Source organism: Mya arenaria, chromosome 15, assembly GCF_026914265.1.
Source record: "Mya arenaria isolate MELC-2E11 chromosome 15, ASM2691426v1".
NCBI lineage: Eukaryota > Metazoa > Mollusca > Bivalvia > Myida > Myidae > Mya > Mya arenaria.
Window position 1 is genome coordinate 5460112 of NC_069136.1, and position 24054 is coordinate 5484165.

Sequence of the window (24054 nt, forward strand, 5' to 3'; positions counted from 1 at the left end):
TTCAACACCCCTGTTCTCTATACAATGTATACAGCCAGAGATTTTGAAGATTTACTTCAACTCCTCTGTTATAGTCTATATACATTGTGGAAGCGTGCACTATACTCTATTCATTGTCAAGAGGTGTTGAAGCAGTGCTTCAACACCCCTGTTCTCTATACAATGTGTACAGCCAGAGATTTTGAAGATTTACTTCAACTCCTCTGTTATAGTCTATATACATTGTGGAAGCGTGCACAATACTCTACTCATTGTCAAGAGGTGTTGAAGCAGTGCTTCAACACCCCTGTTCTTTATACAATGTATACAGCCAGAGATTTTGAAGATTTACTTCAACTCCTCTGTTATAGTCTATATACATTGTGGAAGCGTACACTATACTCTATTCATTGTCAAGAGGTGTTGAAGCGGTGCTTCAACACCCCTGTTCTCTATACAATGTATACAGCCAGAGATTATGAAGATTTACTTCAACTCCTCTGTTATAGTCTATATACATTGTGGTAGCGTGCGCTATACTCTATTCATTCTCAGAGGTGTTGAAGCAGTGCTTCAACACCTCTGCTCTCTATGCAATGTAGATTTTGAAACTTTACTTCAACTCCTCTGTTATAGTCTATATACATTGTGGTAGCGTGGACTATTCTCTATCTGTAGATATGAACCCCTGTTATAGTCTATATACATGGTGGTGACGTGCACTATTCTCTATTTGAATAGAGAGGTGTTGAAGCAGAGTTTCAACACCTCATCACCTCTATTTATTCTTTGTCCAGTGAAAATGAAAAATGGGAGAAAAATGCTTAGATTTTTTTTTTGTTGGTTTTGTGTTATATCAGACACCACATTTAATATACTATAAGTATAATACACTCACATTGTACAAAATATAATTTTTGGGCAAAATGTTTTAAAAGTTAAATGAAAATGAGAATTTCTGGACTTAGCATCAACTCTGCCAAATTTTGCAATAAAATTACCAAAATAACTTTTTAAAACAGATATTATATAACATTATAAGATACTTGAAATATACAAACTATGTATTTTGTAAAATATGATTTTTAGGTAAATTTGTTAGAAAAAAAAAATGAAAATTTCTGCATTTTGCCAATTACTTTGTCAAATTTTGCAATAAAATTACCAGAATTACTGTTTTTAAATATATTTTATATTACAGTATAATAGACCTTAAGTAAAGAAACTACATACTTATGTGAAATGTGCTTTTGGGGCACAATGTTTGACAAATGAAATGATTTTTTTTGAAATTTGGTCACCTAGGCATCAATGAATTTTAAGTTTTTATATTGCAGATATTTACCAGTCGCGCAAAATGCACAATTGCAAACAACATGCAAAAGCACTTTGAAACCAATATAATGCGACAGGCGCTTTGGTTTGCCAAGCCTTGCCTTGCAAACATCTACATAAGCCTAAAAATGTCTGTCTGAGATACCAGGCGTGAAGCTGCATATAACACTAGTATGCGGATGAATCCACATGATTCTGATAAAAACATAAAAAAATCAGCCAAAGTTGCAGTATGCATACTTGACTACATGATCCTTTAAATGTCATTTATATTTTCCAGTACAAAATAAAGCACCTCAGAGCGCCCAGAATGCACCATGTTTTTCAAAATATTCTGAGGGGGCATGCCCCGAGACCCACCTAGCAATTATGAATCCACATATAAAGGGCTAGCTAAGCCCTTTACTTCTGTATGCAAAACAAGACTACATGCTCATCTTTTCTTTATCTATTCTGCCTGTTAATTTGCTTGTAAACTAATGTTAGTCAACAATATAATAACATTAGCTGGGCCAAAATACAAAAGTCTCTTCTTATGTTGAGAAAAATTCGAAAAGTTCCGTTACTGTTTAATTTCCGTGAATGTTTATTATTCTTTTGCAAAGAGGTATGCAATTATGATTGCAGGGTTTATATGAAAATACGATATCAGGAATGGTCTGAAACAGCCCTAAAACACACAAAAGCCTTAAATGAAACAAACATATTATATATTAAAGAGAATTGGAGTACTGTCTATAAAACATACACCTTAAAACACAATCTATGAACAGTTTTTTTCTTATAAAAAAAGCTACAACAAAAATATCGCTGGAAGTGATGGTACTTCCCATATGCCCGTTTTCTTTGAAAAAGCAGAACTTGTAATTCAGTGTGCTAGTAGAAGGTAAATTGTTGTTGCATTATTATACACAGTTGGAAATACCATTTTTAATAATTGTTTTCATTGTTAATGCTGCACTCTCACAGATATATGAATTTTTATTATTTTTAACTTGGAATGAAAAACTTTTGTGCACATGTCTGATAACAGTTATATGAGACTGCATACAAAATCACAGTTTTTCCTATTACCATTTAAAACTCTATGTTTAATGGTTAGTAATGCTTGAGAAGAAATGAAAATTTTGGCAGTTTTTCAGACAATTGAATTCTGTTTCATTGAGAGTTATCTTATATGACTGGATTGAAGGCATTCATGCTAAAGTCAGACTATTTTAATTATTTTTTTCAAAGCAAATGTGAAAACTCTTAATCAGTGACAGTGCAGCTTTAACATCCTTTTAGATTTAATCACTATGATTTCAAAATTATCAGACAAACATGATACTAGATGTATACTGTCTTGTTTGGAATTCTTGCCCTTATTCAGTATTGGTTCAATCATAGCAGTATTTATTTGAACTGCCTCTAGGTTAAAGTGTGATAAAATTCATAAGATGTCAAATACATAATTATATAAGATTCACAATTCTTTGAAGGAATGAACTCCTGCTTACATGTCATATGACAAATTATGGACAAATACAGAACCTAATCCTAATAGTTTTTCTCCAGAATTATCAAAGGGGTCACTCTTAACAAAGATCTAGTATAAACTTAATAATAATTTCTTTAGTTTAACAATGTTATAAAATCTTGAAAGGCCATAGGCAGGTAGTTCTGACGTTCATACCCTTCAAAACCTTTGACAAGAGGCATGTCTATCAAATATAATTATGAATTACTGGTGTAAATGGGTAGTGGGTAGTGCACATGTCAATTGTAACCACCACCACCCCCGTCTGGGGGTATACTGGGTGTGAATGCGGTGGTTTTGTCTTACCTATGGTATGTTGGATGCGGGGGGAATTTGGCAGGGATTTTAGTTCAGGATCAGTTCAGGGAATTTAACCTGGGGTAGGCTGGACCAAAAGTCAAAAGTCCCCGGACCTGGGGGCGGGATGTGGTTACAATTGACTGGTGCATTATGCTATTCATTTTGTTGCCCACTCTTTTGTTTTTGTTTGATAATCCATTGCGCACAACTATAGATCAGGATCTCAAATACTATATATGTTGAAAATTGACAACTTTTGACATCAATGTTTTAGTTATAGTTATGAATAATGAGCGTTCATTCATTGCTTTTTTATCAAATCACAATCATAAGTGTTAGCAAAGCACACCACTTTGTGCAGTAATGTTTAATGCTGTGGCTCCTCTTATCAACCAAGCACTTGGGCTGTTGGTGGATAACCATTTCCCTAGTTTCCTCCCTGTCTGGTCACCTGTTTGAAAATTAAAACATTGATAATATATAATAATGACAAAACTTGAAAGTATTGTACACTATGTTTATACATTTGCTGAATTAAATGAATAAGCTAAGGAAATGTACATTCAAAACAAAAGGGCCAGCATGGCCCTTAATTGGTCACCTGATTAAAATGACCATGAACAAGTCAGTCAGGTAACAACTGGTTATGAAAGGTGTTGCTATTTGCTTAGCAGGTTAGTGGTTGCTGTGTTATTTGATGGTTGATAAGGACTCCTCAAAGAAGGCTGCTCTTTGTTAACAGAAATGAGAATTATGGTAAGCTGGTTGTTCCCATGGTCAATGGATGTTACGGTAATGAACCAGAATGTTGCTATGGAAGTAAATGATTACTAAGGAAGTAATTGGTTGCTATGGATGTTGGCTGTTGCTCAGGAAAAAATGGTTGCTAAATAAGGCATTGGTGCCTATAAAGGTAGTTAATGGATGCGTTGGAAGGAATTGGATGCTAAGGAAGTCATTGGTTGAATGGGGATTCATTTGTTGCTATGGATGAAGGTAGTTGCTAAGGCAATCATTGGTTGATAAAGAAGCCAAGGATTGTTTAGGAAGTCATCATTTTTTATGGAAGTCATTGGCTGCTGTAAATGAAGTATTTGATAAGGATGTCCTTGGTTGCTTATAAAGTGGTTGTTAAGGAAGACATTGTGAGTTTGGATTGTTAAGTCACTAAGTTAGACAAGTGGGTTCCTTAAGGGTACTACGAGGTCTACGATTTCCTCAACAAGGCAAAACCTTGCTTAACATCCTGCCAAAAGGTGATTATTATATTGTTGTAACAACTTGTTTCATAATCTTTGAAACTAAATACCTTTTAGTTTAGACATCAGTTTCTAAGGAATTCATACATTACTGCAGAAGTCATTGCCTGATTTGAATGTGTATCAATTTTTGTTCTAGAAGTCTATCATTAACTGGGGAACTCTGGTTAGGACAACTTTGACCCCAAGGACGAAACTTGAACAACATTCATAAAAAAATTTTATGAATTCTTTTTACTGCCTGTACAATGTACCTCGCAAATTCGGTAAAAAGTCAACTTTGGGAAAAAATACAAAATCAGGCCAAAATTGCTTATATAATGGCAAATATACATTTTTTAACTTTTTTATGCATACCTTATGCTGTGAAAGAGTAAGACTTGTCAAGATTTTGTTTATATTTCAAGAAATTCATTGCTATTTTAATCTGGAATGTAATGTATTTTTTTTAATTTTGGGGAAAATTGAGTTTTTCACAATAAAAAAATCACTGACAATGAACTACAAACTCCAACATATAAACACCACATACACAAAAACAAATTGATTACATATATAAATTACTGAATATTCACATGGTCTTATGATATTATTGATGAATATTATAATGTTATTTTTAGATACCAGTTACGGGTAGTAGTAATGAAGAATACCAGATTACAAAATCAAAGTGGAAATTGGAACTATTAGAGAATCACTTTATTTGTGGGTAGGTCACTTAAATATTCATTGAGGTGAAAAGAAATTACCATATGATGTATTGCATATGTTTAACCGCTGTTGCACAATCATCATTTCCAAGTGACTGTCTTCATGTCCAGTACTAGCTTGCAAAATCCCTTTCTAGAAAGTCAAAGACTTCATCTGATGCATCTTAAAAAAGGAAGAATACAACACAATCATGAACACAATAAATGCAAATAATGTTGGGTATGCTTTAAACATGATTCAAATGCAAAACATCTTGGCAATTATTTCTAGAGCAATCTAAATGTCATACATGAGATTTATTCTCTTATGAAAAAGTGATGTTTATGTACAAGCCAAATATACTAGAAATGTGTCAAGTGGACATTAACTTAAGTCTTGTGTTGCTTGGTGAATTGCATATACTGTGAATGAAGATGATTAACAAAAAAACAGGGATTTCTCATAATATGACAAAGTTTTTTTTACCAAGTTTGGTAAAGATTATTGAGCCATACAATGTTTTTATCTGGACTGCATCGTCTTTTATTCTGGGCAGCATAATATGGAAATCCAGGCCATGTATACATCTGGGTTTTATCTGTAATGGACCACATTTTCCAAAATGTATGTAGGCAAATGAGTTACATGGAAATAAAAACTATCTATACATAATAATAAGTGATTTGTATACATGTGTTTACCTTGGTATTATATACCCATAGATATATTATATGACATAATATTGGGTTAATACAAAAAAAATGAAAGAATATATAATTAGGTTAATGATAAATCAAGCAAATTTAAACTAACACAAACAATTATATGTATATATTTACATTATTTCACAGTAAAATATAATAGAAATTTATAAACATTGGCATAATGCTTAAATCAGGTATCTATTTCAAGGCAGTTGTCATTAAATCATAAAATTTAAAGCTGCACTCTCACAGATATACCATTTTTACAAATTTTTTGTCTTGGAAAGAGCAAATTTTTGCATAAATATCTGCAAACCAATGATATATGATTGCTTACGAAAAACCAGATCATAGATTTTCATTAATGTTTTATGGCTTAAACCATTACTAATGGTTTAAGAAAAATGCATAAAACATTACTTTTTAAACTTAAATATAAAAATCTGCTATCTAATTTTTTGTCAGCTGTCTTAAATAACTGGTTTCCATGGATTTTCGCAAAAATTGCCTCATTCCAAGACAAAAAAATTGTCAAAACGTTCAATCTGTGAGAGTGCACCTTTAAGGTCAAAACTAGAAAATGAAACTTTAAACAATAAACTTAATAACCATGACTTATGGTACAAGTATTTCCACATCGGAGCGGCTGGTTCTTACACACTGACAGTGACACACAATACACTCCACTCCTCTCCATTAACCCTTTATATATATATTACAGTCGAAACTCGTTGGCTCGATATCTCATGGCTCGATATCCTCGTTGGCTTGAACCAGATTAAAAGAACCGATTTTGTTTAACTCTTTGTTCATATAAAATTTGATCGGATGGCTCGATATATTGAGGGTCGATATTTCTCCACGCTCGAAGTCATTTTCGCGGTTCCAAGTAAGAATTTCACAATTTTGTTTGCTTGGGTCGATGTCATTTTCGCGGGTTCAGGTAAGAACCTCACACCTTGATTTGTTTTGTTGGCTTCATTTAGCACACGGCGCTAATCGATAAAAATTAATTCAATTTATTATAATTATTATCAAATTTGAATGACTTAACAGTTTGAATAAACATGCCATCACTTTATCTAAGTTCTTTCCCTAATTGTTATACATGTATAAATTTCAATGCATCCTTATATAACTAATAAGCTATGTTTTTGTTACCCACTGTTTAAAATTACTTGTTTGCTGTTTTCGCATAATTTTTATAATTAATAAAAACAATCAAATAATATTTTCTAAGTATCGAATAAGTGATGTTACGAACTTTAAGACGTGTAACTATGCCCAATTAATACTCTTCTTTCGCGGAGATAACATAGCCAATAACAAACGAGGTAAACAAGACTTTTTGTAACGAATAATAAAAAAAATAACATTCTGTAAGCAATCCCGCTTGGCTCGATATTCTCGAGGCTCGAAGTATTTTGGCTGGTCCCTAGAATATCGAGCCATCGAGTTTCGACTGTAGTTTAAAGCTGACGGAGGCACTCCTGCCATGTACCGCTGCCACCATTTAAGTAAACCTGGGAGGAGAAGTGCCCCAGTGTGGAGCTTGAACCAACAAAAAACATTTTTGTTTATGGTATTTTAGAGTTATTGGTCTTTGATTATTTTTCTTTCACTTTTCTATGTTTTTGAGGTATTAACTTCAAACTTCATGCACATATTGGACGTGATAAGAAAAATAGCTGTGCATATGAATCATTAAATTGTGTATGGTAGTCAAAGAATTGTAAACCTTTGATTATTATCTTTATATTTTTTTTATTTTTTTTCTTCTCTTCATAACTTTTTTTCATTTTTTACTTTAATTTAACAAAACACTATTCTGTTTTTGGTATATTAAGGATTATTTTCTTATGTTTATTTTGTGCTTGGCAGTTTTAAAATTATTGCCTAATTGGTAACTGTATGCTTAAAAGCAAATATCACTCTCAGTGAAACCTCTTATTACAATAGGTGATAGCTGTAGTTTTTCATGGAAACAAGTGTTTGACAGTATGAGTCATTTTTTAGTAGCAATATATTATGTACATTTAAGGTATAAGTTCTCTTTTGCTAATCGTTCAGTTGTTTTTCAGTTGTTGCAATTGTGGACCAGGCCAGAGTTGTACTAAACCAACTAAGACACAATGAGATACAGGAATGACACAATGAGAAACAGGAAACAGGAAAGTGATGACTGATCGCCACCTGTTACAAATTCATCTAGGTACAGTTTTTTATTCCAGATTTGATACAACTGTAAACTGTTTTATGCATGCTATGATTATGTTCATCATGTTTGTTTAAGACCCTGATGATGAGGACTAAACTATTGATTATCCCTTGCCAAAAGGCAAAGTGGATACAGTAATTGTGTAATTGTGCACGTGTGTGTGCGTGTGCACGGAATGTAATCTTGAGCATAAATCCCCCAGGTATTAACTTCAAACTTCATATACAGATAGATCCCTATTGAGAAGAAGTGCAGTGTTAAGGGACCATAACTCTGTTTACAGTTCTTTTTGTAATAACCCTTTGTTATATTTCATACTGAGTTTTTGTCTGCAGCAGAACTTGAAAAGTCTTTGAGGTGTTGATCTCAAACTTCAAATATGTACAGATAGATCTCATTTAGCAGAAGTGCAGTGCACAGAAACCATAACTCAAGATTTTTTTTGTAGTAGTTGCCCTTTGTTAGTTTTCAATGTTATCCTTTGTTGTAATGCACAGTTGTGATCATGCTCAAATATGCTCATTCACATTAAAATTAATTGTCCAGGTTCAAATCCTGTAATAGAAACAATTATTTTCTTTCTGTGTTTAGCAAAGTTTATATGAACTATCTATCAATGTAAAATAAACTAAGATTTGTGTGTTTTTATCGTTTCTTATTTATTTGTATATTTTTTGTTACATATTTTTATGTGCATATATATAAAATCTATATCACAAAAAGTGTGGCTAATTTGTAATATTAAGATATAATATGTATAAGAACTATCATATTTCAAAATCAACCATAGAGCTTTTGCAAGATAGATAATAACTTAATGTATCTGATGAACAATAATGTGATTTTGGGATGCCAGCAATAACTTTTCAAGGTGAAAATATGTTCTTGTCATTGATGTTACATATAAGTAATCAGTATGCAAAGCCCTTTCAAATGATACTTATATGGGGTAACTATCAAATTTTAACATTGAAGCCAATGGCACAAATGAATGAAAAGCTCCTTAATAGTTCAATATTTGAAGCCAACAATGGAACTGTGTTTATGTATTGCTTAATGTTCCTTTTTCTTTCAGAAAACTCCCCACATCCAACAAGAGACAGTCTGACTTCAAAATCTTCATTGAAGGCAACTTAATGGACAAGACATCCGTCACATAAAGATTCACTAAAATTGGAATGATATACCAATTTTAACTTTTAACAGACAAATACATTATAGATTTGAAAATAGATTACCCTTAGATAAGTTGGATGATTAACATTTACCTCAACACAGTACAAAGTGCTCATGTTGAACTATTGTGATTGATCATAGTCTGTCCTTCATTTTTATTAACAGTTTCATACAGTGTTAACACTTTAGTATGGGGACTCATTTTTAGCTCAACTTTTCGTAGAATATGGAGAGCTATACTACTCACCCAAGCGTCGGCGTCGGTGTCACCCCTTGGTTAAGGGTTTGCGTGCAAGCACACATAGGTTAATATCTCAGCAACTACTTGAGGTATTGCATTGAGACTTTATACAATGGTACTCAACCATCCAACCTACTTATTTAAACAAGTAAGATAACTCTAGTTTGCATTTAATGTAAATAATAGGCCTTTATTATTTGACTTAGAAATTCTGGTTAAGGTTTTGCATGCAAGCACACATAGGTTAATATCTCAGCAACTGCTTGAGGTATTGCATTGAGACTTGATACAATGGTACTCAACCATCCAACCTACTTTTTTTAAACAAGTAAGATAACTCTAGTTTGCATTTAATGTAAATAATAGGCCTTTATTATTTGACTTAGAAATTCTGGTTAAGGTTTTGCATGCAAGCACACATTATATCTAAGGTTAATATCTCAGCAACTGCTTGAGGTATTGCATTGAGACTTGATACAATGGTACTCAACCATCCAACCTACTTAATTTTCCAAGTTATATAACTATAGTTTGCATTTAATGCAAATACTTGCGTTTATTATTTCACTCAGAAATTCTGGTTAAGGTTTTGCATGTAAGCACACATAGGTTAATATCTCAGCAACTACTGGATGAATTGCATTGAGACTTTATACAACCACCCAACCTAATTGAATAATCAAGTTAGATAAAAATTCTGGTTAAAATTTTGCATGTAACCACATTTATGTTAATATCTCAGCACATCATGTATTGCATTGAAATCTAATCTAACAGTGATCCATGCATGTTTCGCCAAAACTTTTCAGTCCTTTCACTGAAAAGCAGCGGAATAGTCGAGAGCGCTGTCTCTGTGACAGCTCTTGTCTCTTTGGTCTTTATTCATACTGGCCAGAATATGTTTACCAAAAAAATCTTAGTAGAGATTGATAACTGTTCAGGTTGGACAAAAAGCATGTAGGTTGTTTGTTCTAATAATATAAACTGTAAATGCTTCAGAAACTATATATATAATTTTCATGATATTTGTCAGTATTTATTCTCGTCAACATTTAAATGATATTAGGTGAAACTTGTTTATTGGTCAAAATGTGTTTGATTAGAGTGGCCTCAAGTTCCACTTTATATGAATGAAATTTGGTCAAGTTTTAGAAAAAAACTATGTTCTAGTTTTATAGGCCATATTCTCTTCCCAAGCCCTCCTTAAAGAATGAATGTAGGTAAGATGAAACAGGAGTCACTAAATCAAGTATTAAAAGCCTTAAAAATTGCTATTCATAGAGGTATTGTTTCCTCATCATAAATCACAACTTAGCCAGCAAGACTTTACAACAAATAAGGCATAACATGTAAAAAGTTAATAATTAGGCACATATTTTAGTGAATAAAATCTTGTGAACATATTATTGAAACAAATAATGTGTCTGGTTCTGAGGTGAGCAATAAAGCACATTGCTTAGTAACAATTGAGCTAGCTCATTATTAAAAGTTTGTTTTAAACATGAATTAAATGAATGCAAATCATATATTATTATTTTTAATCTATATTTTTTTTTAGTTACCTTGTTCTGTTGTTAATTTCCATACTGACTTGGTCAATTATGGCTAATTGTCTAATTATATTTTAACTTCTAACCTAAATGTTTCATTGTACTTTTGAGTGTTCTGTTAACTATATTGCACATTATCCTATATGACAGTATAAATTCAATAAAACCATGGTTATTAAGTTCCATACATATTGGAGCACATGGTAAGCCTCTAGAAATGTCACTTCTTAAACCTAGATTCTTGATCTGTTCGCCACATTGTTTTGTTAATTTTTTGTTTATAAAAACAAATGATTGTTTAATGTCAAGGAAACCTTTTTAAAGTTAAAATGTAGATGTACATAGATAACTGTCAAATATTATTTACCATTTAATAACTGTCTAAAGGCAAAATTTCCATTCATTTTTATATTTGATTTGGGTCCCTAGGGTCATGGTCACTGTAACTAAAAATAGAAAAATGCTTGGTACTGAATAACTTCAGTTTTAATACATTTAAAACTGAATCTCACAATAAAGGCTAAAGTTCTTGTTGCATTGCAGCATTTCTAGTTAACTTTTTAATTTGACTCTTTTTATTGCTTTCGACAGGCACATATTACATCATTATTGTATTCATTTTTAAGACAAAGCCTCATTTAATTGAGCGTGCTGTCCAAAGACAGCTCTTGTTGACATAATTATAAGACACCTTATGTTATGGTTTATATGAACAATAGCTGTTTCTGTGTATATTTTAGAAGAAACTTCCATTTCTTATCATATTGATGGACATAGATATACATACATGTACGGGATTATTGACATCAGATTCTTAGGATTAAATTTACTAATGTTCTGTTCATGTTCAAAATAGATACAGTTATGGTAAATGCATAGTCTTGTTTGTTTATAACATAGACAACCATGTCTTTTGGTTGTCCTGGTCTCCTGTCCTGTTATGTGAATTGGGTTTTATGGACATCTTCGATATTGTAGGTCCAATTCTAGTGTCTAGCTGGAAAAGTATTTAGCCTAGGGAGACCTTAGTTTGGGTTATCATGTTGGATATGTCTAAATGTTGGCATGTCGGGAAATGGCAATTTTAGGCTATGACAATTTAAAAATGTAGACGTTGCTGGGCAAGGCTCCACACCCAAGTGACTGTCGCATTATATTCTTGAAAAAATGCCTTGGGCTTTTGGTTTGTTATGAATTTTGCGAGTCTGGCAAATATCTGCATTATAAAATTCATCGACATACAGGTGACAGAGAAAAAGGTCAATTTTCAATGATTTCAAAAGATTTATTAACTAAAAGGGGATCATCATAAATGAATACAGAGAACAAGGTTAATTGATTTGACAGAGGATTGATGCAGAGCTTCAAAAATTAAGGAGACAATTTCAGAAAAATGCACATAAATGATTTTTGTTTATTTGTGTTGTTTGATAACTGCTGTGTGTCGATTTTTATTTAATTTCATTTTACCCCCCAAATCACACTTCACACAATACATGGTTTCTACACTTTAGGTTTGTTATACTGTATTATAGTATCTATTGAATACAGTAAAATTTCTGGTCATTGTATTGCAAAATTTGTGCTAATAATTTGCAATTTCAGAAATTCTCATTTTTATTTAATTTTTCAAACATTTTCCCCAAAATTCACATTTCCCAAAATTACATAGTTTCTTTACTTTTGATATATTAAACTGTAATATTTATGAAATACAGTAATTCTGGTCATTCTATTGCAATATTTGAAAAAGTTATTGGCAAATTCCAGAAATTCTCATTTCCATTTAATTTTTCATACATTTTACCCCGAAAATCATATTTTAAAAAAAACCTGTGTTTCTATATAATATATAATAATGTTAAATGATATATATTAGCTGCAGTAGTTCTGGTGTTTTTATTGCAAAATTAGGCAGAGTTATTGGCAAAATTCATAAATTGTCATTTTCATTTAATTTTTCCAACATTTTACCCCAAAAATCATTTTTTGCGCCATATAATTGTTCTATGATTTAAGTATATTAAATATGTTGCCTGATATGACATAAATTCATCAAAACTATTTTTGTGCAGTTTTCTTCATTTTTTGTTCAAAAATCTCCGTTTGTATACATTGAATAGAGAACAGAGGTGTTGAAGCACTGCTTCAACACCTCTGAGAATGAGTATAGTATAGTGCACGCTACCACAATGTATATAGACTATAACACAGGTTCAAATTTACAGATAGAGAATAGTGCACGCCACCACAATGTATATAGACTATAACAGAGGAATTGATGTAAAGTTTCAAAATCTCTGGTTGATACATTGCATAGAGAACAGGGGTGTTGAAGCACTGCTTCAACACCTCTAAGAATGAATAGAGTAAAGTGCACGCTTCCACAATGTATATAGACTATAACAGAGGAGTTGAAGTAAATCTTCAAAATCTCTGGCTGTATACATTGTATAGAGAACAGGGGTGTTGAAGCACTGCTTCAACACCTCTTGACAATGAATAGAGTATAGTGCACGCTTCCACAATGTATATAGACTATAACAGAGGAGTTGAAGTAAATCTTCAAAATCTCTGGCTGTATACATTGTATAGAGAACAGGGGTGTTGAAGCACTGCTTCAACACCTCTTGACAATGAATAGAGTATAGTGCACGCTTCCACAATGTATATAGACTATAACAGAGGAGTTGAAGTAAATCTTCAAAATCTCTGGCTGTATACATTGTATAGAGAACAGGGGTGTTGAAGCACTGCTTCAACACCTCTTGACAATGAATAGAGTATAGTGCACGCTTCCACAATGTATATAGACTATAACAGAGGAGTTGAAGTAAATCTTCAAAATCTCTGGCTGTATACATTGTATAGAGAACAGGGGTGTTGAAGCACTGCTTCAACACCTCTGAGAATGAATAGAATATATACCGTGCACAGTATATACTGGTATAGAATATAACGCCAGTGTATGTACTGTCACGGTGTATCGTGCATATCCATATAGTGTATAGAGTCTATGCACTGTGTTGATATAAGATATCAATCTCAACTTGGTCTAAGCATTCTAGATTTAATATTTTTTTCTAGATTCAAATAATTCACTGTTTTCACCTGGTAAGTTTATGTAAGTTTATTTTATTACTACCATGCTTTAAATATTATGATAATTTTACAGGATATAACGTATGTTTGTTGGTAAAATGATTAATGTAAGAATGGCTTTCCATTAATGTATTTGATTCTCAAAGGTGTTAGTCACATTTAAGGTCATTTCCTATCTGAAGTCATTCTCCTTAGTCAATTATCTCACTGATCATATGATATAATAAATGAAAAATAACTGAAATACTTTATCGACATTCATTTCATTGAAAATAGATACTTTTATCTTAAAAACACTTATACTTTTAATCCACTTATCCTTTTAATTTAACTACGAAAAATTTAAGCAGTTGACTTAAGTTAGTTTAAACATTATACATTTTACAACGATTGTGAAGAAAGCTATGATAGCTTATACTAAGTCACTCTCGTTGGCACAATGTTGCGCGAGAGTGTGGTCTTGTGTTGTGGGGGAAACCGGAGTACCCGGCGAAAACCCACTTGTCCGGCTTGGTGACCATTGACCAAACTCAATAGTCACCAAGCTTGACAAGTGGGTCTTCGCTAGGGCTGTAACGATTTATCGGTGCATCGTGAAATCGCGATTCGGTACCCGACGATATACTGTATCGTATTGCATTGTAAAAACAAGCGTGTGTATCACGTATCGTTAGTATGCTTAAAACACTTTCCAAACATCTTTGCACGATCCGGTCAATTTGTTAACTTTCATTTTTAACTGTCAAAACAACGAAAGCCACTTCAGCCGCATTTTCGTAAACAGCAGGTAGGGCTATCAAAATACGTTACAACTAGTTATCTTACTTATCTACACCGTCTATATTTTTCAAACTAACATGAAAAATAAAAATAAAATTATTAAAAAATTTGCAATTTAATTTTCTTTTTTAAATTTGATTTATAAAAGATATGGAAAAAACTGGAATCTGCGAGCTATCTGTATGCGGTAGTAAAGAGAAACCGTATAAAAATGCACCAGCAAAATATAAGTCCAAAGCTTGGGAGAACTTTGGTTTTGCAAAGTCAGACAATAAACTAGTTATTTGTAAATTGTGTCTGGCCGAATTAAAATATAATGGAAACACTACAAACATGACCACGCATCTTCGCCGTTGCAAAATAATAAAAACAATAAAAGTATAGTTTTGCTAAGGATATGCTCTACAATTTACAAAATAAGCAAATATTAAAGTCCTACATGAATATATATATATATATATATATATATATATATATATATATATATATATATATATATATATATATATATATATATATAAGCGTATCGTGATATATCGTGAATCGCGTACTCCATATCGTGATACGTATTGTATAGTGAGTTGAGTGACGATACACAGCCCTAGTTTTCGCCGGGTACTCCGGTTGACTTAAGTTAAGAACTGACTTCAGATGCTTTATGGCCATAAACTTTCTGCAATTAAAAGAGGTATAAACTTAACATAAAATACGAATATCCAACATAATAAATAAAAAGTTACGCTAAAGCATCAGTTGGATAACCAAACTGAATCTCCAATGTAATGCATTGCACCTTATATTAATCATTACCTTTTTCAGAAATAATTGAAGGATTGGAAAGATCCAGTAAGTCTGCACCGGTGGGACACTGTGTTTTGCACTCTTCAAATGTGTGTTCTGTTCGTGTGAAATAGTTGGAAACCATCAATTGATCGTCGTGTAACCATGTGTTGAATCCTGTGGAATATAATATAATTAAACCACTCCTTTTATTTCCAATACAATATTAGAGTAAAGTTAGTTATTAGAGTAAAAGATCAGTTAGCAACAATATAGTTATTGCATGGATAACTCGGCCTAGGGACAACAGTTCAGAAGTCATCCCCTCCACCTCGGGGCAACAGTTTCGACTGCTAGACAAATTCCCATGCAACAACTGTTTTATTACCTTGATTATATTTTCAAATCGCGACATCGTTTTTTAACGTCTGAAATTGATCGTGATCATATAGACGATTGAGCGCTTGAAATTTCTTAGGTATTCTCCGTGATCCAATTAAAATCACCAGAAAAATACCGGAAACTCACGAGTTTTAAAGATATGCAGTTTATTTTTAGATATAAATATTGTATATATTATATACATATTTATAAATATGTAAATGATGTCATTGAATGAAATGTAAAGAGGGTTTGGGAATATTCTATGTATTCCGGCGATATAATTATATTAATGTATTCATTTGAAAAATCAAACGTTTGAAATGAAGGACGATATATTCGATAAGTGTACCAATATCGTATGCATAAATCCAACCCATGTAAATATTGGTCTTACTTGATATTTTTAAATATCTAGCAGTTTATTGTTCTCGTTTATAGTTATAATAAAGGCAAAAGATACATTTATGGAGACCCTATTGTAAGCTTACCGTCATTCTGCCCACTGCAAAGCACCAGCGCTGAAAACACATGAAATTTGTGTTTAATGTGTGAATATAAAAATTAAAAAAATATATATACTATAATGTACATGCTTCATAACGCAAAACTTACAAATACTTATCGAAAAAAACGAGTAAGGAATTTAATGATGAATTCGACATAAATTAGTTTAAAAAAAATCAACGGAAATTCTTAATAAGAATATTCAAGAACGCCGTGTAGCAAAGACCAACGCTTCTGACCAACAAGTGTCATAATTTGACAATCATTGAAGCCCTTACTGTGAACCTTGCTGTATATTCAGATAGAGGATGAAACAAAAAGCTAAAATACTTCCAAATGAATAAGCTTTATTTTATTTATAAACGGAACGTAAAAACATTCAATCGGTGGCGATGGCCTTGCTTATGTAATTGCATGCAATTCTTCAAAAATAAAAAAATAAGAACATCAAAACAACGTTGACGTCAGCAACGTTAAAACAAACGTTTCTGAACGCATTTTTGTTAAATTGGTTGCTTACCATGTATTTTATAACAGAACTAATAAAATAAATGGATATCAGGCTATAACATGAATGAATATAGGAAGTGCCTTGCATATAACGAATTATGTTTACTTCAATGCCAGTCAGTGTACGTAAAGAAACATGCAAAATAATAATAATAATAATAATAATAATAATAATAATAATAATAATAATCTAATGCTACTACTGCTGCTGCTACTGCTAATACTGCTTATACTGCTACTACTGTTGCTACTGCTACTGCTACTGCTACTGCTATTGCTATTGCTATTGCTATTGCTATTGCTACTGCTACTGCTATTGCTACTAATACTAATTATTATTATTATTATTATTATTATTATTATTATTATTATTATTATTAGATACATTCAAAATATACCTCCTGTGATCACAATTAGTATTTCCTCCATTTGAAAGACCGACCGAATCTCATATGCCAATTCAGAAATCGGAGCCAGAATGGATACAACATTCATTCATTAAAAGCTTAAATAGTCAACATTATTCTTATCAGTGAACGAGGAAACAAGCCCTCTGTGGTCAGGTATAAATAGAAAAAAAACCGGATAAACGCTCTACTTTTGAAATTGTTAAACGTTAATTGTTTTTTTCCATTTCGCAAGTACTTCAAGGTCAAAGACGAAAACAAGACGAATACAAAAACATTAACAGGCAATACAGGCATGCTATCAAATTAGTAAAGTGTCTAAAGAATTAAATTAGCAGAATTATATACACTGTAAATCATCTATAAGGTCCTCCATCCATGGTCTTATGGTTCGATACTCGAGGGTCGATCCAGATGGCGCATGTTCGGTCCCCCACCTCACTACTAAAATACCAATCATCGTCCGTGAGGGCATTAAACAGGGTCCCTTGTGACAGTGGTGTGAATTGGCGCACGTTGAATAATACCTGTGGCTTTAAAAAGGGTTGAACAAGACCATTCGGAACACATCGGCCATTTTTCTTAGAAAACAAATCGGATGTATGCTGGTACATTTACAGTAGCAGTTCGTAAACTTTTAAATAATAGTATTAATTAATTTTAGATATTTAACGTGTATTTTGTAATACTTAGTTGAATTGTTTGCCGGTTAAGTGAATTATTGCGTTTTTAATTAATTACGATTCCCAACAGTAAAGTCATAAAGTTTATCTGCTAAATTCAAATTTCTACTCGATCTGCTCACAGCGTACATCCGAGGTTGGTGATGGATGATGGCTGAGATATTCCAAATGGAACAAGGAAAAATTGCATAGCATCAAGCCGCCGAAATAAATTAGAAGAAAAACGTGCATTTTGATCGACAAAAAAGGTTATTATTTCAATGATAACATGTTGGGTATACGTATGTCCGAAGGCCGTTATGGTTGATAATATTGTTGAAGACCGGAATTATATATATGTTGGTTTTACCAAGCGCATCCTCGCATTGTAATCGTATTGTGTTACCTTCTGCTATTTGGGAGAAAGTTGGTATTTAAACTCCAAATTTTCAAGAAAATGATAATAAGGGCTATTATTATTTAAGGTTTCATTATCAATTAAAGTGTATTTTTTTATAAAACACACTGAATATAAGATTGTATCGTGCAACGCGGAACATACTGAAAGCATTGTTCTGCAATTTATGAACTGGTCCCTGAGTTGGAGTAATATCTTGAGTAATATCATATATAGTCGGCGCCGATTAACAAGGCTGGTGCATCGGGGTCGACAGTAATTGATAGGCCAGTGGCGTCGTACACTCATCAATGTTCAGCTGCATGGGTCATAATCTAGCAGGCAGGCTAGAGAAATGTTTACATGATGCGGCTGTAATGAGTACATTTGTGTGCCCAGGGCAGCCCTACAGTATATGAACCATATATAATTAAATGAATTGGATCAATTATTCATTTATCTACGTTGTTTATTTGGTCAAACGAACCTTTTATTCCATAAAGGCTCAATAGAAATAGATTATGTTTAAAATTATTACTTCGACTGGTTTCATTTTAATGTACCATTAGCAGGAACGGACCCTCCCCCTCCCCCCTCAAACACACACACACACGCACGCACGCACGCACGCACGCACGCACGCACGCACACGCACACGCACACACACACACGCACACACACCTAAAATTTCTTCTTTTCTATTAAGGAGAAAAGGGTAATAAAATACGCCCAAAATGCACCATTTCGGAGTATAAATTGTGCATGTGGGAGAACCTGTCAACCTCTGACAACACTTTAAACCAAATCGATTTAGATTTAAAGAGATGGGCGCAAGTCGAAAGGTTACGACCTTTAGTTACGCCCCATCTTACGTCAAATCCTGGACCTGCCCCTGTTTAGTAGCTAAATATTTGCACAACTATATTAAGACACCAAGGTCATGGCAAACATCTGATTTATCACAATGGTGAAAGGGATTGAAATTATATTGTTGTTGCGTTGTGTTAAATTTTCTATTTTTAGGATCAACCATAGCTAAATTATATACTTTTTTATGAGTTTTAGATTCAGCAGAAGTAATGTTTAATTTTTCTCTTCAACTAATTGAACGGCCAGTCAACCATGACAGAAAAAGAACTAGAGTCCGTAGCTAGTATATTATTAACCAAGGTGTACCGGTTATGCACCAGTCAATTGTTACCCCCCCCCCCCCCCCCCACGGGAGTATACCGGGGAAAACGGGGGAAATGGGCGTGTTTCGTAGTACCGGGTGAATGCGTTGGCATTGTTTTCACGCCGAAAATAGTGCGGAATGGGCCTTACCTAGGATGTTCCCGGGTTGCGCGTGCATTTGACGGGGATTTGACCAGCAGTTTGTCCCTGCAGGCCGGGGATTTAACCCGAGATTGGCTAGACCATAAGTTACAGTCGCTGCCATTCCACGGACCTCTGGGGACGGTGATTACAACTGATTGGTGCATTAGAATTTACGTCCCATAGCTGGAGGGTACGAGAGGCTCGCAAGGGGTTATAAGTCTCTATAGACGATAACTGATTGAACAAACACATATAATTTTTTTAAAATTATTTGATATTTTGCACTTAAATATTATATCTGATGTGTATTCACAGAAAGTTATTTTATAAGGAAAGCAAATAGAAGAAAATACCCAGGAAATTTCATTTTAAAATTTTATCTTATCGTAATTCATCTTATGAGTGCTTCTTGTACGCTTGCCGACTTAACTATAAACCAATCAAAATGTTTCATTTCTTTTATTTCCTCGACATAATTCATAAAATACAATATTTGATTGGTCTACAATCAAAGTAATTTCTCACTGGTCGTACACCATTTCACAATACGGCCGTCTGACGGAGCACTGTCAAAACATTATTTTGAAAACAGGTTTGTCGACGTGTTTGATGAAACTAATCACCTTATCAAACTCCGGTAATAAAACGAAGGCGGCTCCTTAAGCGACATAGACTGCCCATTGTTTAATTTGAAAATATGTAGTAAAAGAAAATCTTTGTTTTAAGTCTTCATTTAAACAAAATGTGTCCTTCCGACTTGGCATATATTACGTAATTTATCAAGTGGACAGGTATACAAACCTGAAGGTAATATAATAATTACCATGCGGTGAAATACGTTGTTCATATGGACCGCAAAATGATTAGCCTTTTTTATGATTAACCTCTGCTGACGCAGCTTATATGCTAATAGTGGTTTAATATAACTTCTAGGTTTCATTGACCGAGCCTTATTTTAAAATAAAAAGACAAAATAAACAATGGAATTGGCCAAGGCAGAGAATGACCCCTCAAGTTTAGAGTGTTTTCCGTTTGAGCAATATTTATAAGTGTTGGTTTAAGGTCGGGACTTTTGCTTGGCCAGTTTAATTTGTTGCAGCTTTAGCAATGTCACCTTAAGGTATTCAAATCACAAATAAGATAATTAGCTCATGTAACCATTAAAAATCATGGTCCAACAGTTGGATTTTTCTACTCATTTAAATGCTTTTGATTGAACAGTTTGACCTATTGTGGGTGAAAACCCTTAAAAGGAAATATTGTGGCATATGGCAACGTCACTGATTAACATAAGTACGGTAATCTGTGTAAATAATAGAAAGTGGCCATGACATTTTATGTCGCTTCCTGCTAGAAATATTGCGGCATATGGCAACGCGGCATAACCATAACGGTGATCTGTTAGATGGGTAATTGAATGTTTTGTTTTGCTTCCCCAAGTGAAATTGCCAAATAATCAGATATCAGGATACACGTTTTTTAATTAAATTTTGCGAAGATTGATTCCCTGTTTGCCTTGTCAATATACATTGTTGACGTAGTTTCCTGCATGGGACAGCTTCTAAATCACATATATAACAATAGTTATCATAATTTGATAGTGTTGCAGTTTGAGTAAAATTTTGAATTCTAGTTCTAATACAAAACCTGAAACTGAATTAAAAATGGTTCTTAAAGATGTACTCTTACTCCCAAATAAGATTTACCACAATTAATACAATTGTTTTGATATACCAAAAAGGATGAATAAATGTCGAAAATAATGGTTCTTATGAATGATACCGAGTTTAATTTGAAAGAACGGTGCAGAAAACACGGTATTTCTACCTTATGAGACGATAGTTCAACAAAAATGTATTCATACACTCAATGCAAACATAGTTTACACACATGAGGATATTATAAGTGCCAATTAAAGCGAGGCTCTATGCATGCACATAGTGAATACATATATAAAAACATAGTATACAAGGAGTTTAAAGTTGTCTGAAAGAAATGATATAGTGAGTTTTAAATTACAAATAGAATTACAATTATCAATAATCAGAATAAAAATTATGTCAAATTTAATCATTTTAAAACAGAAAAATCAACATAATGCCAATTTTCAAAATGTACATTTAAGGTAAGATGAGGAAATCTCCGAATACGCCGAATAAACGAGCGGTATACGTTTACATAATAAAGATTTTAACACAGTAATTAGTTGACCACTGTCAATCTTTAAGCACTCGTCAATCATTTAATATTTTTGCGTTTTCAACTGATAAATACACTGTTACAATCTTGTTATTAGTAATTTGTTTTGGAACACGCTTATTAAGACCCTGTCACACTGTCACGACTTGGATACGCGAGTTACCACGAGTGCTGATGAATTATAACTCGCCAAAAATGCCACGAGATGACCGCGGATTCTGATGATAGGTACATCAGTTCGAGACCTGCTCGAGCTCTCTTCCATATGAATACGAAAGTAGTACGACATTCTTCTGTTAAACTCGAGTTTAAGCAACATCAGTATGATCTGTGCACGACACCCTTTCGACAACCACAGATATTTCTACGAGTTCAGCCGATATTTCTACGAGTTCTGCCGATATGTGCACGATATCATGACGAGTTATTAAGAGTGAGCGACGAGATTGTATGAGGAAGGACGACACATGGCGAACTGGGTATACATACAGATGGTGCTGCACATCAGAACCCCATCCTAGTTGATCAGCGTAGGTGACGCGTCCTAGCAATGGTAGATATAGACTTAGAAACCTCGAACTTCTTGCCAAGATGGAAAAAAGGTGATGCAGAAGGTGATCTTGCGATTGCTTAACCTTTACAGTGAAGGCAAAACAGAAGAAGAAAAGCCCGTAGAAGATATTGGGTGAGACCATGTATTATGACTAAGCATGACTAGCATGGGTAGTCTAACAATGGTTTTTCTCTTGTAAAACAGAGATTTTCTTGTAAAACAGTGAAGTTTTACTTGTTGAAATTTTCAGGAGAAATGATGCAGTGCTTTTCATTGGTATGATCACTCATATATATGAACTTGCCGGAATCCGCGACAGTCTCGAGAACATGTCGAAGGGTCAGGTACAAACTCACAACAACTCTAACGCAGCGACAAGTGAATGCATGTCTACCACAAGTGTTCGAGTTTGTGCGACACCCCTATGTATTCGATATGTATACGAGACGAAAACTCGTACGACAATTTTAAACCGTTTAAAGTTCTCGCCACTGCTTGCCGAATGGTTTCTTTATGAGAAGACATGTCTTCGATATGTAACGATCAGTCTTCAAGTCCAACACGACACCTGAAGAGTTTAGGCGAGTTGAGTCTCGCAACAACTCGTAGCCGGAACTCGCTACAGTGTGACAGGGGCTTTAGGTACAAGTCACTCGCATACTAGCGCCAACACATAACAAAAGCTACGGGCTGAAATAAGTCTCACTCTGAACATGATGTTAAAGTTACTTTCATTCCTAAGAGTTATGCATATGTACAGTGTTTCCAGAGCGTTGGATATTAAAACGTATCACGCATTCCAATCAAATGAAATTGACACTACACACCAGTCAGAAGGCTAATTAAGTCCAGATTACTACAGTAAGCTATTTGAAGATGCACTCTTACTCATAAATAAGATTTACTACAATTAATAAAATTGTTTCCATTGACAATAAAGGATGAATAAATATCGAAAACAGTGGTTCTTATGAAGGATACTGTGCTAAATTTGAAAGAAAGGTTCAGATAACGGTATTTCTACCTTGTATATATCGATTGATTCTGTTCGTAACTCGATATGAATCGTTGTGACCATACTAAATATTTATATGTGTGTGTTTATATTTTCTATATTTTGTCAGAAAACTGTTAAATAACATGTTTACGACACACATTTCTTTCTGTCTGACTTTCTGTCTTGATAAAGATTTAAGTGAGCCAACAGCTTGAAAACTGCTATCGCAAGTGTGGAAAACTAAAGCATTATATACGTATGACGTATATACCACTGCAGATAGATGTATGCACATCGCTCTAAATATGTCAATCAAACCTTATGCGGCCAATCCTTTAATTGTACCTGTTGCACAATCTGCGTAAAAGGCCTGTATATGTTTGTAAATCCCTATCGGACACTTTGGATACATCAAAAGCAAATAGTTCAATATCGTGTACTTAGAGTAGATCTCTAAGGAATTAAAGTCTGTACGTGGAGTACTCCTCAAC

At 33.5% G+C, this 24054-nt stretch overlaps 2 long non-coding RNA genes across 3 annotated transcripts; one reads left to right on the plus strand and one right to left on the minus strand.

Annotated features, from left to right (window-relative positions):
• Window positions 1-1879: 1879 nt before the first annotated feature.
• LOC128219537 (uncharacterized) lies at window positions 1880-5775 on the minus strand. 2 transcript variants are annotated; one of them, XR_008258570.1, is made up of 3 exons: window positions 5598-5775; window positions 5142-5265; window positions 1880-3584 (listed from the first exon to the last, which is right to left on the minus strand). It is a non-coding gene; the product is annotated as an uncharacterized LOC128219537 (long non-coding RNA). The 2 variants fall into 2 exon arrangements; XR_008258569.1 differs by having other exon boundaries at window positions 5569-5775.
• A 2091-nt stretch (window positions 5776-7866) lies between these two features.
• LOC128218852 (uncharacterized) lies at window positions 7867-11843 on the plus strand. The gene is made up of 2 exons (XR_008258484.1): window positions 7867-7998; window positions 9080-11843. It is a non-coding gene; the product is annotated as an uncharacterized LOC128218852 (long non-coding RNA).
• Window positions 11844-24054: the final 12211 nt, after the last annotated feature.